General features: G+C 33.7%; 1 protein-coding gene across 6 annotated transcripts in view; it reads left to right on the top strand.

Moving 5' to 3' along the window:
- ERBB4 (erb-b2 receptor tyrosine kinase 4) overlaps nucleotides 1–20,198 on the top strand; it is a 1,138,739-nt gene that overhangs the window by 395,226 nt on the left and 723,315 nt on the right. The gene's annotated exons all lie outside the window — the stretch shown is intronic.

Below are 20,198 nucleotides of genomic sequence, written 5' to 3'. Positions count from 1 at the left end.
TTTTTGTTTGCTATTACCACAGTTTTTAAACTTAGTATGCCTGGGTGATATAAACATATTTATGCTTGTACTCATGTATTTTTCAGAAGCATTCCAAAAGTTTTGGCATATGCTTACAAAAACCAAATGCCCTTAAATATAGAAGGTTTCTGAGTAAACATTCAATGAGAAAACAACTTTTTTAACTGCACAAAAGTGGTATATGGATTTGAGCTATTGACTGTTAAGTATTTCAAGAGAAATACTAAAACTAGAAATAAAAAAAAAATACTCTGAATTTTATGGTATTTATGCAATGTCTTACTTTGTATTATTTTGCCTCTTAATTTTGTTATTACTTTCAGCTCTACCTGGGTCACAGTAAGCTGGCCTAGGTTTAAATCTGAAAGCCTTTGGTGTGTGTGATGTACTATATCTGGCTTCCCTAGCTAGAAATAATAGAACACAGAATTTAAGGTCTCTATGAGCTAGCTTATTATGTAGGGGAAATTGAGGCACATATACTAGAAACAAGAATAAAATATGCGTGCATTTGAAAATGGAAAAATCTTTGTATATAAATTTTAGGCAAATGTAAATTCATTGAATGGTTTAAATGTTTTCAGAAAGAAGAACACTATCTAGGCAAATTTTGGGGTAATGATGAGTATGATTTTTGTCAAGGACTTTGGGAGTTTTCATGGTAAAGTGAAAGGAATGAGTTAAAAAAATTAGACAGTTGTGGGTGAGTTGAATGATGGATGGCAATAAACCATCTTTTGATTTATTTTAGAAAATTCTTTGGAGAAGACAATTTAGGATTAAGATTATCCAAATCTAAAGACATATTATAGTAGGATTCAATTCATGAAAAATCCTTAATGTCAAGCAGGTAATGAGGATTTGATTCAACAGGTAATGAAGAATTAGTAATATTAAACATAATCTCCAAAGAAGAAAGTCACATGTGTACAGATGGTAGTAAAACATATTAGATAATTCATTTTCAAAGTAAAATCATGATTCTGAAAAAATACATAGCATGTATCTAACAAAATCCTCAAAGCAAGCTTCTTCTTAAATAAACCAGAGTTGCAGTGGTGGTCAAATCCATTTCCCAGCACAGATCTATTTCTAGTTAACTTTCCTATGTCTAATTAACTTCTGTTTGACAAAGTGCAAAGAGGAGGAAACAGACTCATAATGGAGTCAGTTGAGGATCTTAATTATTTACTCCCACTTTTTCCATAGATATAGAAAAACTATAACCAATCCATTTTTACTTAACCAATTTCTTCTATTTTTTTTCTCTGTGAGTTACTCATAATATTAAGGTAAAGATAACTAGTTTTGTGGAAATTTTTATCAGCTTATTTCTATATTAAAAAAATATTCGTAATGTCTCTTAGAAGTTCCTTTTTTCCAGGGTACCCAAAATTTGAATTCCTGGCAATTAATCTAATAATTTTGGCTCTTATAAACATATCTTAAATAATTTAGGGTCAAGGAAGTTAATATGAATAAAACTGCTTTGAGAATTATGCAATCTTTTATAAATGTTATCAACTATAATAATAGCTCTAATAATAATTTAATATTCTAATCCACTGACATTAAACTGTCATACAATTGTTTGGGATAAGTGCAGGTGTGCATATATTTAAGCAAACATGATCTTAGAAATCTCAATTTATAAAACAGTCCAATTAAGAAATGATTATTTCCATTACAAAAAGATTTTTTGTTTACAAAATGGTCTTTGTGAGGTTCTTTTAAAGGCAAATTTCAATATTACATTAAAAGTATGACTTAGGGGCACCTGGGTGGCTTAGTCAGTTAAGCGTCTGACTTCAGCTCAAGTCATGATCATGCAGTTGGTGAGTTCAAGCCCTGCGTTGGGCTGTGTGGTGACAGTGCGGAGCCTGCTTGGGATATTCTCTCTCCTTCTCTCTCCACCCCTCTCCTCCTTGCTTTCTCCATGTATTTATTCAACAATTATTGACTGAAAGTCTACAGTGTGCCTGCTCTTTTAGGTGTTGAGCAGACTCACCTTGCCTTCTATGGAGCTTGCACTGTAATATAGAGACATAGAGTAAACAAGTAAGGAAGCAAAATGTATAATGCAATCTCAGATGCAGTAAAAAGAAAATAAAGGAGGCAAAGAAGACAGAGCATGAAGGCTGGGAACCACCTACTGGTGGTCAGAGAAGGCTATTTTGAAGGAGTGACATTTGAGCAAAGACCTGAATAGTTTCTTACAGGCCGTGTTGAAAAGTTTGGATTTTATAAGTATGATTAGAAGCCAGAGAGTTTTAAGGATGCCTGGGTGGTTCAGTCGGCTAACCATCTGATTTTGGCTCAGGTCATGATCTCGTAGTTCACAAGATTGAGCCCTGAGTCCAGCTTAGAGCTTGGAGCCTGCTTCGGATTCTGTGTGTCCCTCTCTCTGCCCCTGCCCACTCACACTCTGTCTCTTAAAGATAAATAAACATTAAAAAAGAAAGGATGACTTAAAATACATAATTTGACTATAATTCTTTGAAGAATATGTTTATCATGTAATACTGGTTATTTTCAGTATTCATATGGTGCATACTCTTGTTTAACAGATTAAAAAGAAAAGAACAGCAACAACTTTCCTTTTGACAAGCTACATTGAACTTCATTTAACCAGGATTTGAAAACAGAAAAAATAAAAGAAAAAAGATGTTGGTAGGGCTTCACTTTCCAATTACATAATCGACTAGTGCTAGTTAGCCAAATGTTCTTGAGCACACATGCCAAATTTCATGATATAGTTTTCCTACTGGCAGCAAAGCATGATGCTGGGGAATTTTTTCCATAAAGTTGGACAATTTCATGAAGTCTTCTGTTTAACAGGAGACACTGTGCCCATGTGGATATAGCCCTGAATTAAGAGTCCTACTTCATTTCTGCCCCTAGCCAGCTGTTTGACCTTTGTTGAACACTTCTTTTGTTTTTACATTGGTCTTTGTTTTCTCATCTACCTGTATGAACTGGACTTGATGATCCCGAAAGATCTTTGCGGGTTCAACATTCTGAGAATCAAAACTAGCATTCAGGTTATATGTGAGCTGGGAATTCTAGACAGAATCCTATTACTTCCACAGCCACCTACCCACCCATCCATTCATCCACTCATTAAATACTTAATAGGTGTCTACTATGGGTAAAGCACTTGTAAGTGTAACAAATATAGCAGTGAATAAAATAGATTCCCTGCCTTCATGAAGTTTATATTCTAAATAAAGACAGAAAAGGTGGGTGGTGATGAGTGTTATAAAGTATAACATTTTCAAATATCGCCGCTCAAAGTGCTATACGCAGACCAGTGCTAGTTTGTTTCTGCTGCACAGATAAATTCATAAACTGATAATAAGCATTTAGAAACTTTCATAAATTTATTCAAAGACAAGCAAGATAGTCCTGTGTCAGATCTTAGGAAGTAAAATAAAACATTATGGGAGTTGATATCAGAAAAGTAGCAGAGGTTCAAATTGTATCAGGGCCTTAGGGAGCAAGATAAGGACTTTTATTTTATTCTGATTGACATGAGAAACCAGTGAAGATATTTGAACAAAGGAGATAAATGATCAGATTTAAAAGATAAATCATGTTTTACATAAAATGTCAATGTTTTATAAAATTATAAGATTATCAAAAGTATTGATTTTGAATTCGCAAGCACATTCCTATGAAAGAAATGGTATAGCATAGAGTGGATATCTTGCCTTTCTCAGATTAAAAAAAAAAAGAAAGTTTCATGAAAATAAAATTCAATTTTAATCTACAAAGATGCTTATAACTTTTATAAATTTACAAACGACAGGTAAAGGAAAGAAAAGAAAAGAAAAATAAATGTTACTCAGGAATCTTCTGATCAGAGAAAAAACATTTGCAACACATTATTGTATTTCCCAACTAATATTTTTATACACATGTGCATATACATGTATACACATATTCTTTAAAATTATCTTTGAACAATAATAGGTTTTGAGGTATTTATTTTATTTTTTCAAAATCATAACAATAAAAAATGATACAACTGTATGAGACTTGTCCTTCAAAAAGTAATGCATTTTAAAAACAGATTCTTTGATCATTATTTGATTTCTATTGTCTTTATAAATTATAATCAGGTGGTAAATACATCTGAAAACTGAGCATTTGCAAAGAATGATAACAGAGAGTTGATTCTTTATCTTGGCAGAAAATGTCAGTAGAAACTTGAATTCTGTAATGAAAAGATACTTATTTATATAATTTATCCTAATATACATATTAATTTTTATGTCAGGAAATAGAAATGAATCATATTCAGAAAAGGCTGCTTCAAATTTAAAAAAAATGATCAAATTTGTGTTTTACTGTAACAAGATTAAAAATAGTACTGAATATGTACTTCCATTCCACCTGTATCTCTAGGTAAACAGTGATTTAATCTAAATTTTTATTGACCTTCTAGGAAATATCTGTGTACGTATGAACCTCGCCATTTATATAATATAATAATTTTATTTATACAATATAGAGATGTTGTGTTTATCTGCACAGGCTCCCAAAGATTCACATTAAACTAAGAATGACAATGCAAATATTAAGTGATTTTAAATCTGTAATTTAGGATTTCTCTTCTTTATTACTAATTTCAGTTTATATAAAGAAAGGAAATCATAGATCATTCTCTACTTTTAAAATTGGATTCAATGCTATGAAACTATGTGTTATTTTGATACCTGTATTACCAAATTGGTTCAGATAAAGTAAAATAAATTAAGGAAACTTATAACACACTTCAGGTTTTATTCTTTTATTATTATTGCCTGAATGCTTTTGACAAAACCACAGCAAAGGTAAAAGACTTGAAATGTGTTTTCGCTATCTAGCAAATATCCTATATATAGTTATATTTAAAATGTATATATATTTAAAGTATTTCACTTAAATGTAAAAGATATTTCTGAGGTCATGTCCCATAATAAAACGAATTTGTTAAATGTCACACTGGCTCTTTATGTGACATATTGAATGATGCAGATTCCATTAAAAATTTGAACATTTACATTGGTTCTAACAGATTTTGTTACTTGCTGCTCCATTTTAATAAAGCCTGTAAGTAGGATATCATATTTTTAAAAATTAATTTAATTTTTCCAGCTGTATTGAGATATGATTGACGTATAATATTCTGTAAGTTTAAGGTGTACAGTGTGTTGATTTGATATACTTAGATATTGCAAAATAATTATAACCATTTCTCTTTTGTGGAGAGAACATTTAAGATCTGCTCTCTTGACAACTTTGAAGTATGTTATACAATATGATTTACTATAATCACCATGCTATATGTTAGTTCCCCAGAATTTATTCATCTTATAACTGAACATTTGTACTCTTTGATCAACATTTCCCCATTTTTCCCTCCTTGCCCCTGGTAATCCCAGTCTACTCTCTGTTGCAGAAAATGGTATGGAAGTTCTTCCAAAATTTAAAAATAGAACTATCATATAATCCAGTAATCCCACATGTGGATATATATATATCCAAAGGAAATAAAAACAAGATCTGGAATTCTATATCTTTAAATCCAAAGATTAGTGAAACTTTCATAGGAACACATTCCACATTAAGTGACTGTCCCTGTAGTTTGGGGTCTCATGCCCCTTGAATCCATGAGATTGTGGAATTAATAAGGAAGTTGCTCGTGATACTAGTAGTGGAATGTCTTGGTTAATATCTCAAAATTATGATATCACATTTCTGAATTAAATAAAATGAAAAAAAACAACTATGATATGTTCATAGAGTTATTAAGTCATATAGAATGGGACTGGATTGAAAATCAGCCTTAAGTATAACATATAGCTAGACAAATATGTCTAGCCTGTCTGTGTCAAAGCAGTTTCACTTTTTCCTCTTTGACAAGCGAAGGAGGACCTAGGAGGGATATATACATGAACCTGACTAGGTGGATAAAATGTTTGTGAGGTGTGGTATTTCTTCAGATGTAGATGATACTGATTACTTTGGTAACAGCATTTCCTAACTATTACAGAGAAAGACTTCCCCAAAAACTTCTTCTCACAAGTGATGTCCACCTTTTATAACACAAAAAATATGTGTATATATATGTATACATATAAACACATATATATTGTATATACATGTATACACATAAATTTTTTCTGCTTCGCACTGTATTGTACATAAGATGAATTTTGACTTTGTGAATCTTTTTGATTGACAGTGAATCAAAATCAGAAAAAAAATTTCTTTAAAACAGCTTATCTAAATTTATATACTAATATCATTTCTAAAACCTTTTACAGAGGATTTCTATGAGAGTGTAAATGTTATAAATTTGAGACACAGATCTTATTTCGTTCTTATTCCTTTCACACTTAGCTCAAAGTCCATATATTGTGGTTCCCCAATTAACATTTGTTGAATAAATGCATGACAGGATAAATGAATGAATGGCAGATATTGTCCTAGTGATGACTATCTCCTTATCAAACACCTAATTTCAATTAGTATTTGAAGTTGATTACATTGTAAAAATAACCACACAGTGCTAATCTGAATCTTTCACAGAGACCAGCCTAGTGGAGATTATAGAATCTGGTTTCTAGAAAAATAAATTTGGGGTTATTGGAAAATAATTTCAAATAAATTATAAGGTGACATTTTATTATGTAGTCTATATCCATCTCAGATGGGTATTTTGCTTGTCAGTTTGTTTTTCACCCAAGAGGGTTATGTGACTAAGAATTGGCTTCTAAAACTTTCAAACATTTTGTTAGAAGGTGATCTTAAATTTGGTTTTACATGTAGATTATCTGAAGATACAGTAAAAAATGTCATCCGGGGCACCCTTTCCTCTCACAAGTCTAACTTTAGCACACTTTTTTTTAAAGCGATTGTTACTTGTTTAGACACGTTACCTTGACACAAACATTACCTTGAATAAGCAAGTTTGGATGGAGGACCCAGGACAGTGGAGTGGACCAGAACTTTTCTCTATAGTTACGCAGGTTCATCACTGCAAATAGGCACGTGGACTAGGGTAAAAATGGGAGTGAAACGCTGCCCACATTCTTATCACATAGGCAAAGGTGTGTCCTAGGGTGGAGTTTAATCCACTCAGAAGAGAGGTATCTTTCTTCATTTGAGCAAAGACATCTATTGCCCTAGAGCAGCTCTGAGTTGGGGAATGCCTTAGAGGAAGAACCACCTTAAAAGGGAGTGTGTGTGTAACAACAATACCGTGTTTCACCCTTGCTATTTCTCAGTTTTGCCAACTGCTTATATAGTTTGATTGAAAATCTTTAGAAAGCACTTATATCACATGTTATCAGCCAAGTAAACATTTGCCAGTGGAGAGAATGAAAACAAAGTTTCACTCTGCAACCAATGTAATACAAAGGCCATAGGGTATTTCTTAATGTACATCTTTATTAATGCTTAAGAAACCAGACTTAATATGTGAGCATAGCTTCACAGTAGGAACAACTAGTCTAATTCCTTCTTTTAAATAGTTCTACTAGGAAAAAAATCCCACAAACCCCACTTTAATTACAATGAATGGCAAAGGTCTCATAGTGATAAGGCATCACAAACAGGCTGGTTTTTATTACACACAAGGGGATGGTCGTAGGCATGATAATCTAGGGAAGAAAGATGGTTGCTAATGTTTACATACTTAGCTCCCACTGGCATTTCACCAGCTTGGAGGTTTGCACTGTCCCTCTTAATCTGAGAGAGTGCATCCAGATTCACAGCAAGACCTCAAGGAGAGCCAGATGATGGGGCAGATGGCAGATGACTAATTTGGCAAGCCTTGATGAGTGGAAATTGTTTGCTTTAATTGCTTGTCAAGTCCAGTATGTACATTAAAGTTAAGGACCTAGCACTTTCACAGAAAATGAAATACTACAAAGTAAATAAGAAGGACTATGTGTAGGGGAGTGGTAAGGGGTGGGAAGAATGATTAGAAAAAAAAAAAAAAAAGGCTGGAGAGATTTGTGGCAAAACAGTGGTAGGGGGAATATTATTTTATCCAAGAATAGATGACATAAATGCAATTTCTAACTCTGTAAAGTCTTTCTATAATGTTTTTTTTTTTCACTTTGAACATGGGAATTTTATGAAATGTAATTTAAGAAAAAAATACAATGAAATATTTAAAAACAGGAAATAATCAAGAACAGGAACTAAGAATTATACACAAGCAGTTACAAGTCAGATTTTGATGATATATATACTGCATTTAAATTCATTTGTAATGTTTTAAATTTACTAGGCTAATTTTTGAAATATAAAATGGAAAAAAAATTAGACCCATAAAAGAATAACCTATTGAGAAGACTGAATTCGAGTAGACAACTTACAAAACATATCATTCATAAACAGGAGACAATCATGTATAATTTTATATCTATCATTTTTTGGTCATTGCCAATGAGATTATTTCTCTTTGCAACATAATTTAGCAGTTTAAACATCTCTGAGGACATTTAGAGACTATTGTGGGTAAACAAAAGTGGGAAAATACAGATCAATTACATTTTAGATGGACCAGCATGTAACAGTATACATAGTTTATGGACTTGCCTTTCATCAGACTGTGCTATAGAATGCCTGTCTTTCCTAGCTACAGCTCTATTAGTGAAGGTCTACAATGCCAAGTGCCCTTTTAATTTGGCTCAAACATCATTTAGAAAATGTTTTGTTAATTTCAGCAGATCCCATGTTTTGTTATTTTGGGAGTCAATAAAATAGTGATAGAAAATGGATTCAGAGAATACACTAGAAGGTTACTTACTTTTTTAAAAGGATACCAATTTCTACATCAAAAATATTTTAGTTACAGTTTGTGTAATGTAAATTACAAATCAGAACTATAAACCTATTTTCTTTATTTATCATTTTGGGCATAATTATTCATAAAAGGACCAAAGAAAGCATAAAATACCTGGAAAAAAATATAATAAAAATGTTTCATTAATTTCATACAGGAGCATATTTAACTCCATTAGATATACAGGCCACTTGTGTGTTTTGATTTCCACACATTAAAATTTACAATGTTTTGGTATATAGTTCTCTGAGTTTTAACTGTAGACATCTATGTAATCACTACCATGGTCAGTATGCAGACTTGTTCTGCTATCTCTCGAAGTTCCCTGGTGATCCTTTTGTCAAACCCTCACTATCCCTCCTCTCCATCCCCTAGCAACCACTGGTTGGTCCTCCATCCTAGTAGTTTTGTTGTTTTACAAAATGGTGTATCCATAGAATCATATGTAGCCTTTTGAGCCTGGTTTCTTTCAGTCAGATAATGCCTTTGAGAAGTTTCCATGTTGATACATCAATCATCTGTTCGTTTTTATAGCTGAATAGATAGATATTAATGGAATATGTATACCATAGTTTATCATTTTGCCCATCAAAACACATTTGAGTTGTTTCCAACTTTTTTTGTGAATTTGAGTAGAGCTCCTATAAACATTCCTATACACATTTTTATGTGAACATAATTATTTATCTAGGGACCTACAAATGGGATTGCTGGGTCATTTGATAAGTGTATGCTTAATTTAATTTTTTTAAATATTTATTTTTGATAGAGACAGAGCACAAGTGGGGTAGGTGCAGAGAGGGGAGACACAGAATCCGAAGCAGGCTCCAGGCTCCAAGCTGTCAGCACAGAGCCCGACACAGGGCTCCAACTCGCAAATTGCAAGGTCATGACCTGAGCCAAAGTCAGACACTCAACCAACTGAGCCACCCAGGTGCCCCTTGTATTCTTAATTTATAATGTTGTAAGATGTTGCCACAGTGTGACCTCAGGAGCATCCAATGAATGCAGCCTATTACATAGTGTAGAGTAGGTTTTAAGTAAATACTTTAGAAATAAATTAAATCACAGAATTTCTTAGCTGAGGGGAAACATAAAGATATCCTATTTGAGAAAAGAGAAAGTTGGAACAAATGAGAACAGAATAATTGTTCAAATTTACGTGGCTAGAAAGTGTTGGAGTGATGGAGTCCCAACCCCTACTTTCTTTGTCCAGTATTCATTCCTTTAGATCAGATTTATTGAGTACATCACCTATGCAAGTCTTATATTTTAATTGGATTTAATATATTGAATAATGTGCACATGCTATATACTACATATTTTGATAAATGACAGTAGGTAACATTGAGCTCTGTCAATGAATCAAACATTGTGCAAAGCAAGTTACACATTTAGACTCACTTAATCCTCACAATAGCCTATGAGATGGTAGTTGTTATTATGTCCATTTTACAGAAGAGGAAATAGAATGACAGAGTCTAACTTGCTCAAGATTACATTGTAGGCCAGTGATTGAGCTAGATTTTTGTGCTGGACATCTGGCTCTAGGCCCTGTGTTCTTAACCTCTAAACTGAGTTTATTGCTAAAAAATACTTAGCACAAAATCCTACTTTGTAGATACAGAAACAGAGACTCTAAAAATGGTGAAATTATTTACTCAAGTTTATTCAGCTTTTAAAAATGGAAGAACCAGCGTATTTGATCCTGGCTCAGTTATGGTTCTCAGTGACTCCAAAGTCCATTCATTTATTCAATAAGTATTGACTGAGAGTCTGTGTGCCTGCTCTTTTAGGTGTTGAGCAGACTAAGCTTGCCTCCTATGGAGCTTGTACTGTAATATAGAAACATAGAGTAAATAAGTAAGCAAAACGTATAATGCAATCTCAGTTAGCAGTAAAAAAAGAAATAAATAAAGGAGGCAAACAAGACAGGCATGAAGTCTGTGAACCAGCTATTTATTTTAGAGAAGGTGGTCAGAGAAATCTATTCTGAAGGAGTGATGTTCGAGCAAAGACCTGAATACATTTCTTATTAAATACAGTTTCTTACATGCCATGTTGAAATGCTTGGATTTTATAAGTGTGATTAGAAGCCAATGAGAGTTTTAGGGGCACCTGGGTAGTTCAGTCAGTCAAGCATCTGACTTTGGCTCAGGTCATGATCTTGCTGTTCACAAGTTTGAGCCCTGCATCCGGTTCTGTGCTGACAGTTCAGAGCCTGGAACATGCTTTGGATTTTGTGTCTTCCTCTCTCTCTGCACCTCCCCTGCTTGCTCTCTCTCTCTCTCTCCCTCAAAAATAAGTAAACACTACAGGCAACTGGGTGGCTCAGTCAGTTAAGCATCCGACTTTGGCTCAAGTCATGATATCATGGTTTATGGGGTTCGAGCCCCATATGGGGCTCTGTGCTGACAGCTCAGACATTTTCAGATTCTGTGTCTCCCTTTCTCTCTGCCCCTTCCTGGCTCTTGGTCTGTCTCTCTCTCTCTCAAGAATAGAATAAACATTTAAAACAAACAAACAAACAAACAAACAAACAAACAAACATTAGAAACAAAAAGAAAACTCCAAGAAGAGTTTTCATGAGGGGAGTGGTGTGAACGATTTATGTTTTTTACAAAGATCATTCTGGACCCTGTGTGGAGAATGAATTAATCAGGACACATAAGGAATCCAGGAAATCAGACAGGAGCCTACTGTCAAGTCAAGGGGAAAGATTGCAATAATTTGTTTTAAATGACGATAGTAGTAGAAGTGGCAATTTTGGCCTCATTTGGGGATATATTTTGAACATAGGGCTGCAATCTCTGTGTGACTGTAATAGCATTCAGTAATAGTCACTGAAAATGTTTGCTACTCTTTTGTGCCTTTTTAAAATTACTTTATTTTTTCCTCTCACCTGTTTATTTATTATTATTTTTTTTAATTTAAATTCAAGTTAGTTAATATACCGTGTATTCTTGGTTTCAGGAGTAGAACCCAGTGATTCATCTTTTACATATGGCACCCAGTGCTCATCCCAACAAGTGCCCTCCTTAATGCCTATCACCCATTTAGCCCTTCCTCCCTCTACCTCCCCTCTAGCAACCCTTGGTTTGTTCTCTGTATTTAAGAGTGTCTTATGGTTTGCCTCCCTCTGTGTTTTTATCTTATTTTACCTTCCCTTTCCCTATGTTCACCTGTTGTGTTCCTCAAACCCACGAGTTTGACATATGAGTGAAATCATATGATATCTTTCTCTGGATGACTAATTTTGCTTAGCATAATAAACTCTAGTTCCATCTATGTTGTTGAAAATGGCAAAATTTCATTCTTTTCATCGCTTATGTTTGTGTGTGTGTGTGTGTGTGTGTGTGTGTGTGTGTGTGTGTATATATGTATATATATATCTCATCTTCTTTATCTATTCATCAGGTCAGTGGACATTTGGGCTGTTTCCATGGTTTGGCTATTGTTGATAGCCCTGCTATAAACATTGGGGTGCTTGTGCCCTTTGGAATAAGCATTTTTGGATCCTTTGGATAAATAGCTGTAGTACAATTCCTGGGTTGTAGGGGAGTTCTATTTTTATTTTTTTGTGGAACCTCTATACTGTTTTCCAGAGTGACTGCACTTGTTTGCATTCCCACCAGCAGTGCAAAGGGTTCCTCCTCTTTCTCTGTATCCTCACCAATATCTGTTGTTTCCTGAGTTGTTAATTTTAGCTATTCTGACCCATGTACGATGGTATCTCATTGTGGTTTTGATTTGTATTTCCCTGATGATGTGTGCTTAAGTATTTTATTTTTGGAGATTTACTATAGCTCCAGATTTTTAAATGCCCAATAATGTGCATTCAACTAAAGCATATTTGTTATGTTCATATTTCTGAGAGAGTACTTATTATTAAATCAGATAGAAAAATTAGAGAATTTATTGGGTTACCAAGTATATATATGTTTTTATGCAGATTGTCTCTGAATTATGCACACAATATATGCATGGTTTATGTGTATCACTCAATTGCTTCTTTACAATGTACCTTGTACAAACACATTTAATCAATATATATTTTTTTCCATGATACTGGGTCAACAGTAAGATGCTAAATAAATAATTATTCATTTCTTAATTCATATCTCATATAGGCATTTGATATGAAAGTAAGGGAAAAATTTGATTTTTTTAAGCCCTCTTGTTATCTTTGTTATGTAAACAAATGGAGGGCTGGTTTCCACAGTTATAACATGCCTGGAGGCAGTAATTGATTTTTGGTATTCAAATGGATAATATTAATGTTTCTTCATTCCACTTCAAATATATTTTCCCCATGAATCAAACAGATAATTTTGTTAACCCGCCTTTGTGTATTGTTACAAACTCCTAATTATATTCCTATTTTTTTTACTGAAGGAGGATTATGTAGTTCACTCACTATTGGAAAATAAATCTTGTCAAGAAGAATAAAAATCCCATGTTTGCAACTATAGCTACATTTGTAACAGAATCAATACCAAATAGAAAAATTGGTGATTTTATTAAGGCCTCACATACAACTTTACTGCTGGAGTTACAATTGGAATGAAAACTGTAGGAAGAACAGGCAAATTCAGGATTTTTGAAGCTTGAAGAATTATAAGCTTATAGTTTAAGGACTTCATAATAGTGTTGGCAAAGGGGACTGAATTTTGTTAAACTTGTTTTGGCTGGTAAGGAAAATTTTTCAATTCTGTTTGATAAACAACTTTGTGAAATCAATGAAACTTGATGGTTTAAACATTGTCTTGTATACATTGCCTGATGGTAAAATCAATTGACAAATGGAAGTTGTGAGGCATTCAGTGAAGGCTTCATGAAGAGAAATACAAATGATTTTAATGCATTTATCCAAACTAGTTCTTTTCAGATCAAGTCTGTCTTTCAAGATAAAAGTTAAGAAGAGTATAATAGTCATTATAGACAGCAGTTTGGATCAAAAATAAATATATAGGAAAGCCTCACTGAAACAAAAATATTTCCTAAATTGAACTGTGTGTAGTAAAACCTCCAAAGACCAGAATGTTTGGACAATATTCTAATTAATCAGATTTCCTGTTTATTGGAGGAGTTTGTTGTTGTTGTTGAAAAATATTTCTAAGCATACTCATTCCAATTTTGTTTTCATATGGTATATACAAAACACAGCTTATCATTTATTAAACAATGGAAAATTTTCTGAATTGAGGGTTATTTTATGAATCCCAGTTATAATTGTTTTTATAGAGAGTAAATGAATATTATTAAATGATAATTTCTTGCAAAGCACTATGCTATATAGTTCAGCCAATACAAAATAAAAAAAAAAGAAAAGAAAAAGGGGCACGTGGGTGGCTAAGTGGGTTGAGCATTCTTCTTTTGATCTCAACTCAGTTCTTTTTTTTTTTTTTTTTTTTTTTTTTTTTTACTTTATTTTTATTTGAGAGAGAGATAGAGAACAAACAGGTAAGGGACAGAGAGAGAGGGAGACAGAATCCCAAGCAGGCTCCCCACTGCCAGCACAGATCCTGATATGGGGCTTAAACTCATGAACTGTAAGATCATAACCTGAGCTGAAATCAAGAGATGGATGCTGAACCGACCAAGTCACCCAGGTGCCCTAATCTCAGCTCACTTCTTGGTCTCAGAGTTGTGAGTTCAAGCCCCAGGTTGGGCTCCATACTGGGCATGGAGCCTACTTTAAAAAAAAATAATAATAAATTGTACTGTTTTCAAAGAGTTTACAGCCTTTGTGGCTTTCTTATATAAAGAGATGATTATAATAATTAATAACCATAGTAATTTATAGTATATACTTTTTTCATATATTCAGGATGAGAAATATGGAAAAATGCTTAGTGATTACAATTCTATGAATAAATGTTTCTCCCCAAATTCATTCAGGTTTCTATCCAAAAGGTCAGAGTGCAGTCAATATTTTAGAAAACTTTTCATTTAGATGTTTACATATTGACTTTTATATAGTGATATTAAAGTACAGGTTTTATTTCCAATTGAAAGAAACTTGTGCAACATAAGTTGTATATAAATTTCAGTGTGGCATTGCATATATTTTAGAAATAGTGCAGCAAGTTTATTAATCAATGTATAATTTCCCCATCAGTAGTTGTATTAAAATATAAGCTTGTTCTCATTGGAATGTAAAACAATGGAAATCTATATTTCATAAACCCATATCATAGTACTTTTCTCAACAGACATTTTACAAGTTTATAAAGATTTTGGTATAAATTTTCTAGGAGCAATAAAAATAAGTATTGTGGATTAAAGGTGTTTCTTAGTCTCTAGAGTATATTGGAAAAAAATTAAAAAAAAATAGACTTTGATATTGGCTGTTAAGGATCATGTACATGAATCAATCACTTTTGTTCACCTGCTGTGTTGAAATTATTGTACTTATCAACAGAAATTAATTTTTTCTTAATGTCTGTTAGTTTTAATAAGTGAACCTTCCACAGAACCAGTAAAAATGCTCAAATGGTCAAGAATGACTTTGTTTTTTCTTCAGAAACAGACTCTTAACTACAGAGAACAAACTGAGGGTTACCAGAGGAGAGGTGGGCAGGGGATAGGTTATATAGGTGATAGGGATTAAGGAGGACACTTGTCGTGGTGAGCACCTGGTGTTGTATGTAAATATCGAATCACTAAATTCCAGAGGTGAAATTAATATTATACTATGTTAACTAACTGGAATTTACATAAAAATTAAAAAAAATAATGGTTTTGTAATTTCATTCTGAATTGAATTTTATTTAGTCAAACAATGTAATGGAATAGTAAAAATTACTTAAGGTCAAAAGCGTATAACTTAACTAGAATTTAATACTTGCTATGTATAATATTTTAGCAGTCATTAAAAAAATTCACCATTATCTTTATGTTAATGATAATAAAACAATGTAAAATCTTAATTGTTTGAAAACCATGCTTACTTTTAGCTTATTTCTCAACAAATATCTAGGGTGTGTCCCTAGGTCTTATGGTCCAAAATGGTGGATCAAGGTTTAGCCATCCCATTCCCATTCCAGACAGCATAAGGAAGGTGTGAAGAAGAAAAGAGACAAAGTTGACTCCAGTCATGTTTTAAATGAAGTTCTGACAAGATAGCATACAACGTTACCTCCAAGAGCAGCAATGAGAAATGTAATCTTTTACTGGGGTGGCCATATGCCCAGGTAAAGTCGTGTAGTTATTTACTATGAACGAAGAAGAGAATGGGTATTGAAGATTCAAGAAGTCTTTGCCTCCATCCCTAGCATTCTACAAAAAAAAAAGCTGCATTCTCAAAGGTAACAAATGAATTCCAGCATGGCATGTGAGAGACTTGGCACTCAGCAAGGGAGAACGCAGGGGAGTAGCTTGGAGGTGATAGGGTGACAGGACCCTGGAGAAAGGAAATGAAATTTAACAGTTCTTTAGATGTTAGATTTCAGAAACAGTCTAAATATTATGTATTGGTTTTGTAGAACTGCTCTAACAAAGTACCACAAACCATAGAACAATAGCAGTTTATTCCTTCACAGTTCTGGAGGCTAAAAGTCTAATACCAAGGTGTCAGCAGGGCCTCTGAGACTGGGTAGAATCTTCCCTTGGCTCTTCCTAGCTTCTGGTAGTGGCCATCAATTCTTGACATTCCTTGGCATACAGCTGCATCTCACTCACATCTTTGAGAGTTAAAGATGTTACATTTTTTTTGTCCTCTGCCCCCCACCATCTATCTTTGTAGTCACATGATGTTTTCCTCTTCGTAGAAGGCCATTATCATATTGAGTTTAGGGCCTACCTAATGTCTTCATCTTAACTTGATTACATCTACAAAGACCCTGTTTCCAAACAAGGTGATAGTCACAGATACCAGGGTCTTAGCTTTCAACATATCTTTTAGAGGGACATAATTTCACTTATAAAATCATATTTCTATAAAATATACTGTTTGATAAACTTTAGACATCCAGATGAGGAAAGTTTTTGTCTTGTTTTTATTTTAGCAGTAAATTTCCACTATGGTTAAAGGTCTACATTATCATTCAATACTTTTAAATTTAGATTTTTGTCATTTTTGATATGTCAGTAGGCAACAATAGTTGTTAAGGTGGTCTTAATTATTGGAATGTATCCATCTAGATTTTTTTTCCTTTGTGTACAGAAACCCATTCCCTTGAATACCACTAAAGCATTATGACTTGTCATTTCTGTGTGCATAACATACAGCTGTTTATGTGACTTTATTACGCAGCTGTTTCCAGTGTCTTCAAAGTTTACACTTTATATCTTGCCTTAAGTTGCTGTATATTATGTATCTTACTCAAAGAAGATAACTTCACATCCTTTTTTTAGACTTTCCATACTATTATTACAAGATGCATAATACAGTTTTTTTCAGGCAATTGAAGATTTGAATTGGTACATTAAATGATAAAGATCTTGTACAGGCAGGTATACAAACCATGAGAAGTAATAACTAAAACTCTGACTTCTGGAAGATAGGGAAAATATCAACACAGAAAACAGAACAAAACAAAACAAAACAAAAACATGTATGTACACTCAGTGCTCATCTGTGAACAGACTCATGATCAATGCCCTCAAAGAAGGCATACTGAGATCCTTTACTGTCAGTCTGTTATACCTTAGAATACTAATGAATATGCTAATGAATATACCTTAGAATACCAAAGAATGGCCCAGTTGATATCAATAAAAACTCATATTTTACAACATATTCTATTTCTAGTATATGTTTACGAATATATCAATCTAAATTGCTTAACATTGTATTTTATTTTATTTTATTTTTTTAATGTGAAATTTATTGTCAAATTGGTTTCCATACAACAGCCAGTGCTCATCCCAACAGGTGCCCTCCTCAATGCCCATCACCCACCCTCCCCTCCCTCCCACCCCCCCATCAACCCTCAGTTCTCAGTTTTTAAGAGTCTCTTATGTTTTGGCTCCATCTCTCTCTAACCTTTTTTTTTTCTCCTTCCCCTCCCCCATGGTCTTCTGTTAAGTTTCTCAGGATCCACATAAGAGTGAACACATATGGTATCTGTCTTTCTCTGTATGACTTATTTCACTTAGCATCACACTCTCCAGTTCCATCCACGTTGCTACAAAAGGCCATATTTCATTCTTTCTCATTGCCAAGTACTATTCCATTGTATATATAAACCACAATTTCTTTATCCATTCATCAGTTGATGGACATTTAGACTCCTTCCATAATTTGGCTATCGTTGAAAGTGTTGCTATAAACATTGGGGTACAAGTGTCCCTATGCATCAGCACTCCTATATCCCTTGGGTCAATTCCTAGCAGTACTATTGCTGGGTCATAGGGTAGATCTATTTTTAATTTTTTGAGGAACCTCCACACTGTTTTCCAGAACCAGTTTGCATTCCCGTCAACAGTGCAAGAGGGTTCCCGTTTCTCCACAAATTCTCAAGCGTCTATAGTCTGATTTGTTCATTTTAGCCACTCTGACTGGTGTGAGGTGGTATCTGAGTGTGGTTTTGATTTGTATTTCCCTGATGAGGAGTGACGTTGAGCATCTTTTCATGTGCCTGTTGGCCGTCTGGATGTTTTCTTTAGAGAAGTGTCTATTCATGTTTTATGCCCATTTCTTCACTGGATTATTTGTTTATTGGGTGTGGAGTTTGGTGAGCTCTTTATAGATTTTGGGTACTAGCCCTTTGTCTGATATGTCATTTGCAAATATCTTTTCCCATTCCATCAGTTGCCTTTTAGTTTTGTTGATTGTTTCCTTTGCTGTGCAGAAGCTTTTTATCTTCATGAGATCCCAATAGTTCATTTTTGCTTTTAATTTCCTTGCCTTTGGGGATGTGTCAAGTAAGAAATTGCTGTGGCTGAGGTCAGAGAAGTTTTTTCCTGCTTTCTCCTCTAGGGTTTTGATGGTTTCCTGTCTCACATTCAGGTTCTTTATCCATTTTGAGTTTATTTTTGTGAATGGTGTAAGAAAGTGGTCTAGTTTCATTCTTCTGCATGTTGCTGTCCAGTTCTCCCAGCACCATTTGTTAAAGAGACTGTCTTTTTTCCATTGGATATTCTTTCCTGCTTTGTCAAAGATTAGTTGGCCATACGTTTGTGGGTCTAGTACTGGGGTTTCTATTCTACTCCATTGGTCTGTGTGTCTGTTTTTGTGCCCATACCATGCTGTCTTGATGATTACAGCTTTGTAGTGGAGGCTAAAGGCTGGGATTGTGATGCCTCCTGTTTTGGTCTTCTTCTTCAATATTACTTAGGCTATTCAGGGCCTTTGGGGGTTCCATACAAATTTTAGGATTGCTTGTTCTAGCTTTGAGAAGAATGCTGGTGCAATTTTGATTGGGATTGAATTGAATGTGTAGATAGCTTTGGGTAGTATTGACATTTTAACAGTATTCTGCCATTCCATGAGCATGGAATGTTTTTCCATTTCTTTATATCTTCTTCAATTTCCTTCATAAGCTTTCTATAGTTTTCAGCATACAGGTCTTTTACATCTTTGGTTAGGTTTATTCCTAGGTATTTTATGATTCTTGGTACAATTGTGAATGGGATCAGTTTCTTTATTTGTCTTTCTGTTGCTTCATTGTTAGTGTATAAGAAAGCAACTGATTTCTGTACATTGATTTTGTATCCTGTGACTTTGCTGAATTCATGTATCAGTTCTAGCAGACTTTTGGTGGAGTCTATCGGGGTTTCCATGTATAATATCATGTCATCTGCAAAAAGTGAGAGCTTGACTTCATCTTTGCCAGTTTTGATGCCTTTTATTTCCTTTTGTTGTCTGATTGCTGATGCTAGAACATTTGTATTTTAAAATGTAGTATTTGAGGGCTTAAAGGCACAAGTTTTAATTATGTAAAAATTTTACTTAAGAGCGGCTTATTTAGCAATAGAAAAATATTATTTTTAAGAATAAAATTGTTAACATTTATATTTTGATTTTTTTACTTATGTAGGTTTATTCTTTTAGGAAATATGGTAAATTATAAGTTCTAAAGAAAATCTTGTTTAAATGAGATTAATGTATTTACATGTTTTATGTGTCACTACAAATGTGATTGTTTTAATTTCCCTCTTTGCTCTGTTTCTTTGGGACCCATGCCTTCTTATCCTCTGTCCTTAGAACATGCAGTTTAGTAATAGAAAACCATAATATCACTTATATGTCTTATCTAAAAAAACTGAATGCATAAAACAGAGAGTAGAGTGTTAGCTACCTGGGGCTTCGGGGGAGATTACCAATCAAAAGGTACAGACTTCCAGTTATAAGATGAGCAAATTCTGAGGCCCTAACATACAGCATGGT

The sequence above is a fragment of the Leopardus geoffroyi genome, chromosome C1 (genome assembly GCF_018350155.1).
Source record: "Leopardus geoffroyi isolate Oge1 chromosome C1, O.geoffroyi_Oge1_pat1.0, whole genome shotgun sequence".
NCBI classification, from domain to species: domain Eukaryota; kingdom Metazoa; phylum Chordata; class Mammalia; order Carnivora; family Felidae; genus Leopardus; species Leopardus geoffroyi.
Note: the sequence above shows the minus strand (reverse complement) of the source record. Positions and strands in the feature narration are given on the sequence as shown.